The following is a 17955-nucleotide window of genomic DNA, read 5'->3' as shown; positions in this document are numbered from 1 at the left end:
CACTAACAACAAACAACACTAACACCCTAACAACAAACAACACTAACCCCCTAACAACAAACAACACTAAACCCCTAACAAGAAACTACCCTAACCCCGTAACAACAAACAACACTAACCCGGTAACAACAAACAACCCTAACCCCCAAACAGCAAACAACCGTAACCCCCTAACAACAAACAACACTAACCCCCTAACAACAAACAACCCTAAACCCCTAACATCAAAGAACACTAACAGCCTAACAACAAACAAACCTAACCCCCAACAACAAACACTAACCCCAAACAACAAACAACCCTAACCCCTAAAAACCAAAAACACTAACCCACTAACAACAAACAACCCTAACCCACTAACAACAAACAACCCTAACATCCTAAAAACAAACAACAGTAACACCCTAACAACAAACAACACTAACACTCTAACAACAAAAACCACTAAAACCCAACAAGAAACAACCCTAAACCTCTAACAACAAACACTAACACCCTAACAACAAACAACACTAAACCCCTAACATGAAACTACCCTAACCCCGTAACAACAAACAACACTAACCCCGTAACAACAATCAACCCTAACCCCAAACAACAAACAAACATAACACCCTAACAAGAAACAATCCTAACCCCCAAACAACCAACAACACTAACCCCCTAACCACAGTAAACACTAACACCCTAACAACAAAAACCACTAAACCCCAACAAGAAACAACCCTAAACCCCTAACAACAGACAACACTAACCCCCTAACCACAAACAAACCTAACCAAACAACAAAAAACCCTAACCCACTAGCAACAAACAACACTAACACCCCAACAACAAACAACCATAACCCCCTAAGAACAAACAACACTAACACCCTAACAACAAACACTAAACCCCAAACAACAAACAACCCTAACCCCTAAAAACCAAAAACACTAACCCACTAACAACAAACAACCCCAAACCACTAACAACAAACAACCCTAACACCTTAACAACAAACAACACTAACCCCCTTACAACAAACAACCCTAAACCCCTAACAACACAAAACACTAACACCCTAACAACAAACAACACTAACACCCTAACAACAAAAACCACTAAACCCCAACAAGAAACAACCCTAAACCCCTAACAACAAACACTAACCCCCTAACAACAAACAACACTAAACCCCTCAGAAGAAACTACCCTAACCCCGTAACAACAAACAACCCTAACCCCCTAACAACAAACAATCCTAACCCCCGAGCAACCAACAACACTAACCCCCAACCACAATAAACACTAACACCCTAACAACAAAAACCACTAAACGCCAACAAGAAACAACCCTAAACCCCTAACAACAAACAACACTAACCCCCTAACAACAAACAACCCTAAACCGCTAACATCAAACAACACTAACCCCCTAACAACACAAAACACTAACACCCTAACAGCAAACAACACTAAAACCCTAACAAAAAAACCATTAAACCCCAACAAGAAGCAACCCTAAACCCCTAACAACAAACAACACCACTCCCTAACAACAAACAACCCTATCCAAACAACAAACAACCCTAACCCACTAACAACAAACAACACTAACACCCTGACAACAAACAACCCTAACCCCCTAACAACAAACAACACTAACACCCTAACAACAAACAACCCTATCCCCCTAACAACAAACAACAATAACCCCCTAACAACAAACAACCCTAAACCCCTAACATCAACGAACACTAACACCTAACAACAAACAACCCTAACCCCCTAACAACAAACACTAACCCCAAACAACAAACAACCCTAAGCCACTAACAACAAACAACCCTAAACCACTAACAACAAACAACCCTAACACCCTAACAACAAAAAACACTAACCTCCTAACAACAAACAACGCTAAACCCCTAACATCAAACAACACTAACCCCCTAACAACACAAAACACTAACACTCTAACAACAAACAACACTAACACCCTAACACAAAAACCACTAAACCCCAACAAGAAACAACCCTAAACCCCTAACAACAAACACTAACCCCCTAACAACAAACAACACTAACCCCCTAACAACAAACAACCCTAAGCCCTAAAAACCAAAAACACTAACACACAAACAACAAACAACCCTAACCCACTAACAGCAAACAACCCTAACATCCTAACAACAAACAACACTAACACCCTAACAACAAACAAAACTAACACCCTAACAACAAAAACCACTAAAACCCAACAAGAAAAAACCCTCAACCCCTAACAACAAACAACACTAAACCCCTAAGAAGAAACTACCCTAACCCCGTAACAACAAACAACACTAACCCCGTAACAACAAACAAACCTAACCCCCAAATAACAAACAACCCTAACCCCCTAACAAAAAACAATCCTAACTCCCAAACAACCAACAACACTAACCCCCAAACACAATAAACACTAACACCCTAACAACAAAAACCACTAAACCCCAACAAGAAACAACCCTAAACCCCTAACAACAAACACCACTAACCCCCTAACAACAAAGCACCCTAACCAAACAACAAACAACCCTAACCCACTAACAACAAACAACACTAACCCCCTAACAAGAAACTACTCTAACCCCGTAACAACAAACAACCCTAACCCCTAAAAAAAAACAACCCTAACCCCCAACAACAAACAACCCTAACCAAACAACAAACAACCCTAACGGACTAACAACAAACAACACTAAGCCCCCAACAAGAAACAACACTAACCTCCTAAGAAGAAACAACACTAACACCCTAACAACAAACAACACTAACCCCCTAACAAAAAACAACACTAACACCCTAACAACAACCAACCCTAACCCCCTAAGAACAAACAACACTAACCCCCTAAGAACAAACAACAATAACCCCCAACAACGAACAATACTAACCCCCTAACAACAGAAAACTTAACCCCTTATCAACAAACAACCCTAACCCACTAACAAAAAACAACCCTAACACCCTAACAACAAACAACCCTAACCCCTAAAAACCAAAAACACTAACCCACTAACAACAAACAACCCTAAACCACTAACAACAAACAACCCTAACACCCAGCAACAAACAACACTAACACCCTAACAACAAACAACCCTAACCCCTAAGAACAAACAACACTAATGCCCTAAGAACAAACAACACTAACCCCCAGCAACGAACAATACTAACCCCCTAACAACACAAAACGTAAACCCTTATCAACAAACAATCCTAACCCACTAACAACAAACAACCCTAACACCCTAACAACAAACAACACTAACCCCCTAACAACAAACAACCCTCAACCCCTAAAATCAAAGAACACTAACACCCTAACAACAAACAATCCTAGCCCCCTAACAACAAACACTAACCCCCAAACAACAAACAACCCTAAGCCCTAAAAACCAAAAACACTAACCCACTAACAACAAACAACCCTAACCCACTGACAACAAACAACCCTAACCCCCTAACAACAAACAACCCTAAACCCCTAACATCAAACAACACTAACCCCCTAACAACACAAAACACTAACACCCTAACAACAAACAACACTAACACCCTAACAACAAAAACCACTAAACCCCAACAAGAAACAACCCTAAACCCCTAACAACAAACACTAACACCCTAACAACAAACAACACTAAACCCCTAACAAGAAACTACCCTAACCCCGTAACAACAAACAACACTAACCCGGTAACAACAAACAACCCTAACCCCCAAACAACAAACAACCATAACCCCGTAACAACAAACAATCCTAACCCCTTTACAACCAACAACACTAACCCCCTAACCACAATAAACACTAACACCCGAACATCAAAAACCACTAAACCCCAACAAGAAACAACCCTAAACCCCTAACAACAAACAACACTAACCCCCTAACAACAAACAACCCTAACCAAACAACAAACAAACCTAACCCACTAACAACAAACAACACTAACACCCTAACAAGAAAAAACCCTAACCCCCTAACAACAAACAACACTAACACCCTAACAACAAACAACCCTAACCCCCTAACAACAAACAACACTAACCCCCTAGCAACAAACAACTCTAAACCCCAACATCAAAGAACACTAACACCCTAACAACAAACAACCCTAACCCCCTAACAACAAACACTAACCCCCAAACAACAAACAACACTAACCCCTAAAAACCAAAAACACTAACCCACTAACAACAAACAACCCTAACCCACTAACAACAAACAACCCTAACACCCTAACAACAAACAACACTAACCCCATAACATCAAACAACCCTAAACCCCTAACATCAAACAACACTAAGCCCCTAACAACACAAAACACTAACACCCTAACAACAAACAACACTAACACCCTAACAACAAAAACAACTAAACCCCAACAAGAAACAACCCTGAACCCCTAACAATAAACACTAACACCCTAAGAACAAAGAACACTAAACCCCTAACAAGAAACTACCCTAACCACGTAACAACAAAAAACACTAACCCCGTAACAACAAACAACCCTAACCCCCAAACAACAAACAACCCTAACCCCCTAACAACAAACAATCCTAACCCCCGAACAACCAACAACACTAACCCCCTAACCAAAATAAACACTAACACCCTAACAAAAAAACCACTAAACCCCAACAAGAAAGAACCCTAAACCCCTAACAACAAACAACACTAACCCCTAACAACAAACAACCCTAACCAAACAACAAACAAACCTAACCCACTAACAACAAACAACACTAACACCCTGACAGCAAACAACCCTAACCCCCTAAAAACAAACAACACTAACACCCTAACAACAAACAACCCTAACCCCCTAACATCAAAGAACAATAACACCATAACAACAAACAACCATAACCCCCAACAACAAACACTAACCCCCAAGCAACAAACAACCCTAACCCCTAAAAACCAAAAACACTAACCCACTAACAGCAAACAACCCTAACCCACTAACAACATACAACCCTAAACCCCTAACATCAAACAACACTAACCCCCTAACAACACAAAACACTAACCCCCTAACAAAAAACAACACTAAACCCGTAACAAGAAACTACCCTAACCCCGTAAAAAGAAACAACACTAACCCCATAACAAGAAACAACCCTAACCCCCTAACAACAAACAACACTAACACCCTAACAACAAACAACCCTAAACCCCTAACATCAAAGAACACTAACACCCTAACAACAAACAACCCTAACCCCCTAACAAGAAACACTAACCCCCAAACAACAAACAACCCTAACCCCTAAAAACCAAAAACACTATCCCACTAACAACAAACAACCCTAAACCACTAACAACAAACAACCCTAACACCCTGACAAACAACACTAACCCCCTAACAACAAACAACCCTAAACCCCTAACAAGAAACTAACCTAACCCCGTAACAACAAACAACACTAACCTCCTAACAACAAACAACCGTAACCCCCTAACAACAAACACCCCTAAACCCCTAACAACAAACAATCCTAACCCCCTAACAACCTACAACACTTACCCCCTAACCACAAACAACACTAACCCCGTAAGAACAAACAACACTAACCCCCTAACAACAGTCCTAACCACATAGCAACCAACAACACTAACCCCCTAAAAAGAAACAACAATAAACCCCTAAAAACAAACAACACTCATCCCCTAAGAACAAACAACACTAACCGTCTAACAACAAACAACACTAACCCCTAAGAACAAAAACACTAACCCCCTAACAACAAACAACACTAACCCCCTAAAAACAAACAACCCTAAAACCCTTAAAACAAACAACACTGAACCCCTTAGAACAAACAACACTAAGCCCCTAACAACAAACAGCACTAACACTCTAACAACAAAAAACACTGACACGATAACAACCACCAACACTAACCCCCTAACAACAAAAAATCCTAACCCCCGAAAAACAAACAACACTAACCCCCTAACAACAAACAACCCTAAAACCCTAAAAACGAACAACACGGAACCCCTAAAAACAAACAACACTAAGCCAATAACAACAAACAGCACTAACCCACTAAGAACAAAAAACAGTAACCCGCTAACAACATCCAACAGTAACGCCCTAACCACAAAAAACACTAACCCCCTAAAAACAAACAATCCTAACCCCCTAACAACAAACAACACTCAGCCCTAAAAAACAAACAACCCTAAAACCCTAAAAGCAAACAACACTGAACCCCTAAAAACAAACAACCCTAAGCCCCTAACAACAAACAACACTAACCCCCTAACAAGAAACAACCCTAAACCCCTAACAACAAACAACACTAACCCCCTAACAAAAAACAACACTAACACCCTAACAACAACCAACCCTAACCCCTAAGAACAAGCAACACTAACGTCCTAAGAACAAACAACACTAACCCCCAGCAACGAACAATACTAACCCCCTAACAACACAAAACCTAACCCCTTATCAACAAACAACCCTAACCCACTAACAACAAACAACCCTAACACTCTAACAACAAACAACACTAACCCCCTAACAACACACAACCCTAAACCCCTAACGTCAAAGAACACTAACACCCTAACAACAAACAACCCTAGCGCCCTAACAACAAACACTAACCCCCAAACAACAAACAAACCTAACCCCTAAAAACCAAAAACACTAACCCACTAACAACAAACAACCCTAACCCTCTAACAACAAACAACCCTAACACCCTAACAACAAACAACCTTAAAACCCTAACATCAAACAACACTAACCCCCTAAAAACGCAAAACACTAACACCCTAACAACAAACAACACTAACACCCTAAGAACAAAAACCACTAAACCCCAACAAGAAACAACCCTGAACCCCTAACAACAAACACTAACCCCCTAACAACAAACAACACTAAACCCCTAACAACAAACAACACTAACCCCCTAACAACAAACAACCCTAACCCCCTAAAAAAAAAAATCCTAACCCCCGAACAACCAACAACACTAACCCCCTAACCACAATAAACACTAACACCCGAACAACAAAAACCACTAAACCCCAACAAGAAACAACCTTAAACCCCTAACAACAAACAACCCTAAACCCCTAACAACAAAGAACACTAACCCACTAACAAGAAACAACCCTAACCCCCTAACAACAAACAACACTACCACCCTAACAACAAACAACCCTAACCCCCTAACAAAAAACAACACTAACCCCCTAACAACAAACAACCCTAAACCCCTAACATCAAAGAACACTAACACCCTAACAACAAACAACCCTAACCCCCTAACAACAAACACTAACCCCCAAACAACAAACAACACTAACCCCTAAAAACCAAAAACACTAACCCACTAACAACAAACAACCCTAACCCACTAACAACAAACAACCCTAACACCCTAACAAGAAACAGCACTAACCCCATAACGTCAAACAACCCTAAACCCCTAACATCAAACAACACTAACCCCCTGACAACACAAAACACTAACACCCTAACAACAAACAACACTAACACCCTAACAACAAAAACCACTAAAACCCAACAAGAAACAACCCTAAACCCCTAACAACAAACAGTAACCCCCTAACAACAAACAACACTAAACCCCTAACAAGAAACTACCCCAACCCCGTAACAACAAACAACACTAACCCCGTAACAACAAACAACCCTAACCCCCAAACAACAAACAACCCTAACCCCCAAACAACAAACAACCCTAACCCCCTAACAACAAACAATACTAACCCCCGAACAGCCAACAACACTAACCCCTAACCACAATAAACACTAAAACCCTAACAACAAAAACCACTAAACCCCCGCAAGAAACAACCCTAAACCCCTAACAACAAACAACACTAACCCCCTAACTACAAACAACCCTAAAACCCTAACATCAAAGAACACTAACACCTAACAACAAACAACCCTAACCCCCTAACAACAAACACTAACCCCCAAACAACAAACAACCCTAACCCACTAACAACAAACAACCCTAAACCACTAACAACAAACAACCCTAACACCCTAACAACAAACAACACTAACCCCCTAACAACAAACAACCCTAAACCCCTAACATCAAACAACACTATCCCCCTAACAACACAAAACACTAAAACCCTAACAACAAACAACATTAACACCCTAACACAAAAACCACTAAACCCCAACAAGAAACAACTCTAAACCCCTAACAACAAACACTAACCCCCTAACAACAAACAACACTAACCCCCTAACAACAAACAACCCTAAGCCCTAAAAACCAAAAACACTAACACACTAACAACAAACAACCCTAACCCACTAACAACAAACAACCCTAACATCCTAACAACAAACAACACTAACACCCTAACAACAAACAAAACTAACACCCTAACAACAAAAACCACTAAAACCCAACAAGAAAAAACCCTCAACCCCTAACAACAAACACTAACCCCCTAACAACAAACAACACTAAACCCCTAAGAAGAAACTACCCTAACCCCGTAACAACAAACAACACTAACCCCGTAACAACAAACAAAACTAACCCCCAAATAACAAACAACCCTAACCCCCTAACAAAAAACAATCCTAACTCCCGAACAACCAACAACACTAACCCCCAAACACAATAAACACTAACACCCTAACAACAAAAACCACTAAACTCCAACAAGAAACAACCCTAAACCCCTAACAACAAACAACACTAACCCCCTAACAACAAAGCACCCTAACCAAACAACAAACAACCCTAACCCACTAACAACAAACAACACTAACCCCCTAACAAGAAACTACTCTAACCCCGTAACAACAAACAACCCTAACCCCTAAAAAAAAACAACCCTAAACCCCAACAACAAACAACCCTAACCAAACAACAAAGAACCCTAACGGACTAACAACAAACAACAGTAAACCCCCAACAAGAAACAACACTAACCCCCTAAGAAGAAACAACACTAACACCCTAACAACAAACAACACTAACCCCCTAACAAAAAACAACACTAACACCCTAACAACAACCAACCCTAACCCCCTAAGAACAAACAACACTAAGCCCCTAAGAACAAACAACAATAACCCCCAACAACGAACAATACTAACCCCCTAACAACAGAAAACCTAACCCCTTATCAACAAACAACCCTAACCCACTAACAAAAAACAACCCTAACACCCTAACAACAAACAACCCTAACCGCTAAAAACCAAAAACACTAACCCACTAAGAACAAACAACCCTAAACCACTAACAACAAACAACCCTAACACCCAGCAACAAACAACACTAACACCCTAACAACAAACAACCCTAACCCCTAAGAACAAACAACACTAACGCCCTAAGAACAAACAACAGTAACCCCCAGCAACGAACAATACTAACCCCCTAACAACACAAAACCTAAACCCTTATCAACAAACAACCCTAACCCACTAACAACAAACAACCCTAACACCCTAACAACAAACAACACTAACCCCCTAACAACAAACAACCCTCAACCCCTAAAATCAAAGAACACTAACACCCTAACAACAAACAATCCTAGCCCCCTAACAACAATCACTAACCCCCAAACAACAAAAAACCCTAAGCCCTAAAAACCAAAAACAATAACCCACTGACAACAAACAACCCTAACCCACTGACAACAAACAACCCTAAACCCCTAAAATCAAACAACACTAACCCCCTAACAACACAAAACACTAACACCCTAACAACAAACAACACTAACACCCTAACAACAAAAACCACTAAACCCGAACAAGAAACAACCCTAAACCCCTAACAACAAACACTAACCCCCTAACAACAAACAACACTAAACCCCTAACAAGAAACTACCCTAACCCCGTAACAACAAACAACACTAACCCCGTAACAACAAACAACCCTAACCCCCAAACAACAAACAACCCTAACCCCCTAACAACAAACAGCACTAACCCCCTAACAACAAAGAACCCGAAACCCCTAACATCAAACAACACAAACACCCGAACAACAAACAACCCTAACCCCCTAACAACAAACACTAACCCCCAAACAACAAACAACCCTAACCCCTAAAAACCAAAAACACTAACCCACTAACAACAAACAACCCTAACCCCCTAACAACAAACAATCCTAACCCCCGAACAACCAACAACACTAACCCCCTAACCACAATAAACACTAACACCCTAACAACAAAAACCAATAAACCCCAACAAGAAACAACCCTAAACCCATAACAACAAACAACACTAACCCCCTAACAACAAACAACCCTAACCAAACAGCAAACACCCCTAACCAACTAACAACAAACAACACAACTACCCTAAAAACAAACAACCCTAACCCCCTAACAACAAACAACACTAACACCCTAACAACAAACAACCCTAACCCCCTAACAACAAAGAACACTACGCCCTAACAACAAACAACCCTAAACCCCTAACATGAAAGAACACTAACACCTAACAACAAACAACCCTAACCCCCTAACAACAAACACTAACCTCCAAACAACAAACAACCCTAACCCACTAACAACAAACAACCCTAAACCACTAACAACAAACAACCCTAACACCCTAACAACAAACAACACTAACCCCCTAACAAGAAACAACCCTAAACCCCTAACATCAAACAACACTAACCCCCTAACAACACAAAACACTAACACCCGAACAACAAACAACACTAACACCCTAACAACAAAAACCACTAAACCCCAACAAGAAACAACCCTAAACCCCTAAAACAAACACTAACCCCCTAACCAAAAACAACACTAAACCCCTAACAAGAAACTACCCTAACCCCGTAACAACAAACAACACTAACCCGGTAACAACAAACAACCCTAACCCCCAAACAACAAACAACCCTAACCCCCTAACAACAAACAATCCTAACCCCTTTACAAGCAACAACACTAACCCCCTAACCACAATAAACACTAACACCCGAACATCAAAAACCACTAAACCCCAACAAGAAACAACCCTAAACCCCTAACAACAAACAACACTAACCCCCTAACAACAAACAACCCTAACCAAACAACAAACAAACCTAACCCACTAACAACAAACAACACTAACACACTAACAAGAAACAACCCTAACCCCCTAACAACAAACAACACTAACACCCTAACAACAAACAACCCTAACCCCCAACAACAAACAACACTAACCCCCTAACAACAAACAACCCTAAACCCCAACATCAAAGAACACTAACACCCTAACAACAAACAACCCTAACCCCCTAACAACAAACACTAACCCCCAAACAACAAACAACACTAACCCCTAAAAACCAAAAACACTAACCCACTAACAACAAACCCTAACCCACTAACAACAAAAAACCCTAACACCCTAACAACAAACAACACTAACCCCATAGCATCAAACAACCCTAAACCCCTAACATCAAACAACACTAACCCCCTAACAACACAAAACACTAACACCGTAACAACAAACAACACTAACACCCTAACAACAAAAACCACTAACCCCAACCAGAAACAACCCTGAACCCCTAACAATAAACACTAACACCCTAAGAACAAGCAACACTAAACCCCTAACAAGAAACTACCCTAACCCCGTAACAACAATCAACACTAACCCCGTAACAACAAACAACCCCAACCCCCTAACAACAAACAACACTAACACCCTAACAACAAACAACCCTAACCCCCTAACAACGAACAACAATAACCCCCTAACAACAAACAACCCTAAACCCCTAACATCAACGAACACTAACACCTAACAACAAACAACCCTAACCCCCTAACAACAAACACTAACCCCAAACAACAAACAACCCTAAGCCACTAACAACAAACAACCCTAAACCACTAACAACAAACAACCCTAACACCCTAACAACAAAAAACACTAACCTCCTAACAACAAACAACCCTAAACCCCTAACATCAAACAACACTAACCCCCTAACAACACAAAACACTAAAACCCTAACAACAAACAACACTAACACCCTAACACAAAAACCACTAAACCCCAACAAGAAACAACCCTAAACCCCTAACAACAAACACTAACCCCCTAACAACAAACAACACTAACCCCCTAACAACAAACAACCCTAAGCCCTAAAAACCAAAAACACTAACGCACTAACAACAAACAACCCTAACCCACTAACAACAAACAACCCTAACATCCTAACAACAAACAACACTAACACCCTAACAACAAACAAAACTAACACCCTAACAACAAAAACCACTAAAACCCAACAGGAAAAAACCCTCAACCCCTAACAACAAACACTAACCCCCTAACAACAAACAACACTAAACCCCTAAGAAGAAACTACCCTAACCCCGTAACAACAAACAACACTAACCCCGTAACAACAAACAAACCTAACCCCCAAATAACAAACAACCCTAACCCCCTAACAAAAAACAATCCTAACTCCCGAACAACCAACAACACTAACCCCCAAACACAATAAACACTAACACCCTAACAACAAAAACCACTAAACCCCAACAAGAAACAACCCTAAACCCCTAACAACAAACAACACTAACCCCCTAACAAGAAACTACTCTAACCCCGTAACAACAAACAACCCTAACCCCTAAAAAAAAACAACCCTAACCCCCAACAACAAACAACCCTAAACAAACAACAAACAACCCTAACGGAGTAACAACAAACAACACTAAGCCCCCAACAAGAAACAACACTAACCCCCTAAGAAGAAACAACACTAACACCCTAACAACAAACAACACTAACCCCCTAACAAAAAACAACACTAACACCCTAACAACAACCAACCCTAACCCCCTAAGAACAAACAACACTAACCCCCTAAGAACAAACAACAATAACCCCCAACAACGAACAATACTAACCCCCTAACAACAGAAAACCTAACATCTTATCAACAAACAACCCTAACCCACTAACAAAAAACAACCCTAACACCCTAACAACAAACAACCCTAACCCCTAAAAACCAAAAACACTAACCCACTAACAACAAACAACCCTAAACCCCTAACAACAAACAACCCTAACACCCAGCAACAAACAACACTAACACCCTAACAACAAACAACCCTAACCCCTAAGAACAAACAACACTAACGCCCTAAGAACAAACAACACTAACCCCCAGCAACGAACAATACTAACCCCCTAACAACATAAAACCTAAACCATTATCAACAAACAACCCTAACCCACTAACAACAAACAACCCTAACACCCTAACAACAAACAACACTAACCCCCTAACAACAAACAACCCTCAACCCCTAAAATCAAAGAACACTAACACCCTAACAACAAACAATCCTAGTCCCTAACAACAAACACTAACCCCCAAACAACAAAAAACCCTAAGCCCTAAAAACCAAAAACACTAACCCACTAACAACAAACAACCCTAACCCACTGACAACAAACAACCCTAACCCCCTAACAACAAACAACCCTAAACCCCTAACATCAAACAACACTAACCCCCTAACAACACAAAACACTAACACCCTAACAACAAACAACACTAACACCCGAACAACAAAAACCACTAAACCCCAACAAGAAACAACCCTAAACCCCTAACAACAAACACTAACCCCCTAACAGCAAACAACACTAAACCCCTAACAAGAAACTACCCTAACCCCGTAACAACAAACAACACTAACCCCGTAACAACAAACAACCCTAACCCCCAAACAACAAACAACCCTAACCCCCTAACAACAAACAATCCTAAACCCCGAACAACCAACAACACTAACCCCCTAACCACAATAAACACTAACACCCGAACAACAAAAACCACTAAACCCCAACAAGAAACAACCCAAAACCCTAACAACAAACAACACTAACCCCCTAAGAACAAACAACCCTAACCAAACAAGAAACAACCCTAACCCACTAACAACAAACAACACTAACACCCCAACAACAAACAAACCTAACCCCTAACAAAAAACAACACTAACACCCTAACAACAAACAACCCTAACCCCCTAACAACAAACAACACTAACACCCTAACAACAAACAACCCTAAACCCCTAACATCAAAGAACACTAACACCCTAACAACAAACCACCCTAACCCCCTAACAACAAACACTAACAACCAAACAACAAACAATCCTAACCCCTAAAATCCAAAAACACTAACCCACTAACAACAAACAACCCTAACCCACTGACAACAAACAACCCTAACCCCCTAACAACAAACAACCCTAAACCCCTAACATCAAACAACACTAACCCCCTAACAACACAAAACACTAACACCCTAACAACAAACAACACTAACACCCTAACAACAAAAACCACTAAACCCCAACAAGAAACAACCCTAAACCCCTAACAACAAACACTAACCCCCTAACAACAAACAACACTAAACCCCTAACAAGAAACTACCCTAACCTCGTAACAACAAACAACAGTAACCCCGTAACAACAAACAACCCTAACCCCCAAACAACAAACAACCCTAACCCCCTAACAACAAACAGCACTAACCCCCTAACAACAAAGAACCCTAAACCCCTAACATCAAACAACACAAACACCCGAACAACAAACAACCCTAACCCCCTAACAACAAACACTAACCCCCAAACAACAAACAACCCTAACCCCTAAAAACCAAAAACACTAACCCACTAACAACAAACAACCCTAACCCCCTAACAACAAACAATCCTAACCCCCGAACAACCAACAACACTAACCCCCTAACCACAATAAACACTAACACCCTAACAACAAAAACCACTAAACCCCAAAAAGAAACAACCCTAAACCCATAACAACAAACAACACTAACCCCCTAACAACAAACAACCCTAACCAAACAACAAACAACCCTAACCAACTAACAACAAACAACACAACTACCCTAAAAACAAACAACACTAACCCCCTAACAACAAACAACACTAACACCCTAACAACAAACAACCCTAACCCCCTAACAACAAACAACACTACGCCCTAACTACAAACAACCCTAAACCCCTAACATCAAAGAACACTAACACCTAACAACAAACAACCCTAACCCCCTAACAACAAACACTAACCTCCAAACAACAAACAACCCTAACCCACTAACAACAAACAACCCTAAACCACTAACAACAAGCAACCCTAACACCCTAACAACAAACAACACTAACCCCCTAACAAGAAACAACCCTAAACCCCTAACATCAAACAACACTAACCCCCTAACAACACAAAACACTAACACCCGAACAACAAACAACACTAACACCCTAACAACAAAAACCACTAAACCCCAACAAGAAACAACCCTAAACCCCTAACAACAAACACTAACCCCCTAAGCACAAACAACACTAAACCCCTAACAAGAAACTACCCTAACCCCGTAACAACAAACAACACTAACCCGGTAACAGCAAACAACCCTAACCCCCAAACAACAAACAACCCTAACCCCCTAACAACAAACAATCCTAACCCCTTTACAAGCAACAACACTAACCCCCTAACCACAATAAACACTAACACCCGAACATCAAAAACCACTAAACCCCAACAAGAAACAACCCTAAACCCCTAACAACAAACAACACTAACCCCCTAACAACAAACAACCCTAACCAAACAACAAACAAACCTAACCCACTAACAACAAACAACACTAACACACTAACAAGAAACAACCCTAACCCCCTAACAACAAACAACACTAACACCCTAACAACAAACAACCCTAACCCCCAACAACAAACAACACTAACCCCCTAACAACAAACAACCCTAAACCCCAACATCAAAGAACACTAACACCCTAACAACAAACAACCATAACCCCCTAACAACAAATACTAACCCCCAAACAACAAACAACACTAACCCCTAAAAACCAAAAACACTAACCCAGTAACAACAAACAACCCTAACCCACTAACAACAAAAAACCCTAACACCCTAACAACAAACAACACTAACCCCATAGCATCAAACAACCCTAAACCCCTAACATCAAACAACACTAACCCCCTAACAACACAAAACACTAACACCGTAACAACAAACAACACTAACACCCTAACAACAAAAACCACTAAACCCCAACAAGAAACAACCCTGAACCCCTAACAATAAACACTAACACCCTAAGAACAAACAACACTAAACCCCTAACAAGAAACTACCCTAACCCCGTAACAACAAACAACACTAACCCCGTAACAACAAACAACCCCAACCCCCTAACAACAAACAACACTAACACCCTAACAACAAACAACCCTAACCCCCTAACAACAAACAACAATAACCCCCTAACAACAAACAACCCTAAACCCCTAACATCAATGAACACTAACACCTAACAACAAACAACCCTAACCCCCTAACAACAAACACTAACCCCAAACAACAAACAACCCTAAGCCACTAAAAACAAACAACCCTAAACCACTAACAACAAACAACCCTAACACCCTAACAACAAAAAACACTAACCTCCTAACAACAAACAACCCTAAACCCCTAACATCAAACAACACTAACCCCCTAACAACACAAAACACTAAAACCCTAACAACAAACAACACTAACACCCTAACACAAAAACCACTAAACCCCAACAAGAAACAACCCTAAACCCCTAACAACAAACACTAACCCGCTAACAACAAACAACACTAACCCCCTAACAACAAACAACCCTAAGCCCTAAAAACCAAAAACACTAACGCACTAACAACAAACAACCCTAACCCACTAACAACAAACAACCCTAACATCCTAACAACAAACAACACTAACACCCTAACAACAAACAAAACTAACACCCTAACAACAAAAACCACTAAAACCCAACAGGAAAAAACCCTCAACCCCTAACAACACACACTAACCCCCTAACAACAAACAACACTAAACCCCTAAGAAGAAACTACCCTAACCCCGTAACAACAAACAACACTAACCCCGTAACAACAAACAAACCTAACCCCCAAATAACAAACAACCCTAACCCCCTAACAAAAAACAATCCTAACTCCCGAACAACCAACAACACTAACCCCCAAACACAATAAACACTAACACCCTAACAACAAAAACCACTAAACCCCAACAAGAAACAACCCTAAACCCCTAACAACAAACAACACTAACCCCCTAACAACAAAGTACCCTAACCAAACAACAAACAACCCTAACCCACTAACAACAAACAACACTAACCCCCTAACAAGAAACTACTCTAACCCCGTAACAACAAACAAACCTAACCCCTAAAAAAAAACAACCCTAACCCTCAACAACAAACAACCCTAAACAAACAACAAACAACCCTAACGGACTAACAACAAACAACACTAAGCCCCCAACAAGAAACAACACTAACCCCCTAAGAAGAAACAACACTAACACCCTAACAACAAACAACACTAACCCCCTAACAAAAAACAACACTAACACCCTAACAACAACCAACCCTAACCCCCTAAGAACAAACAACACTAACCCCCTAAGAACAAACAACAATAACCCCCAACAACGAACAATACTAACCCCCTAACAACAGAAAACCTAACATCTTATCAACAAACAACCCTAACCCACTAACAAAAAACAACCTTAACACCCTAACAACAAACAACCCTAACCTCTAAAAACCAAAAACACTAACCCACTAACAACAAACAACCCTAAACCACTAACAACAAACAACCCTAACACCCAGCAACAAACAACACTAACACCCTAACAACAAACAACCCTAACCCCTAAGAACAAAGAACACTAACGCCCTAAGAACAAACAACACTAACCCCCAGCAACGAACAATACTAACCCCCTAACA

Source organism: Elephas maximus, chromosome 2 (genome assembly GCF_024166365.1).
Source record: "Elephas maximus indicus isolate mEleMax1 chromosome 2, mEleMax1 primary haplotype, whole genome shotgun sequence".
In the NCBI taxonomy this organism is placed as follows: domain Eukaryota; kingdom Metazoa; phylum Chordata; class Mammalia; order Proboscidea; family Elephantidae; genus Elephas; species Elephas maximus.
Note: the sequence above shows the minus strand (reverse complement) of the source record.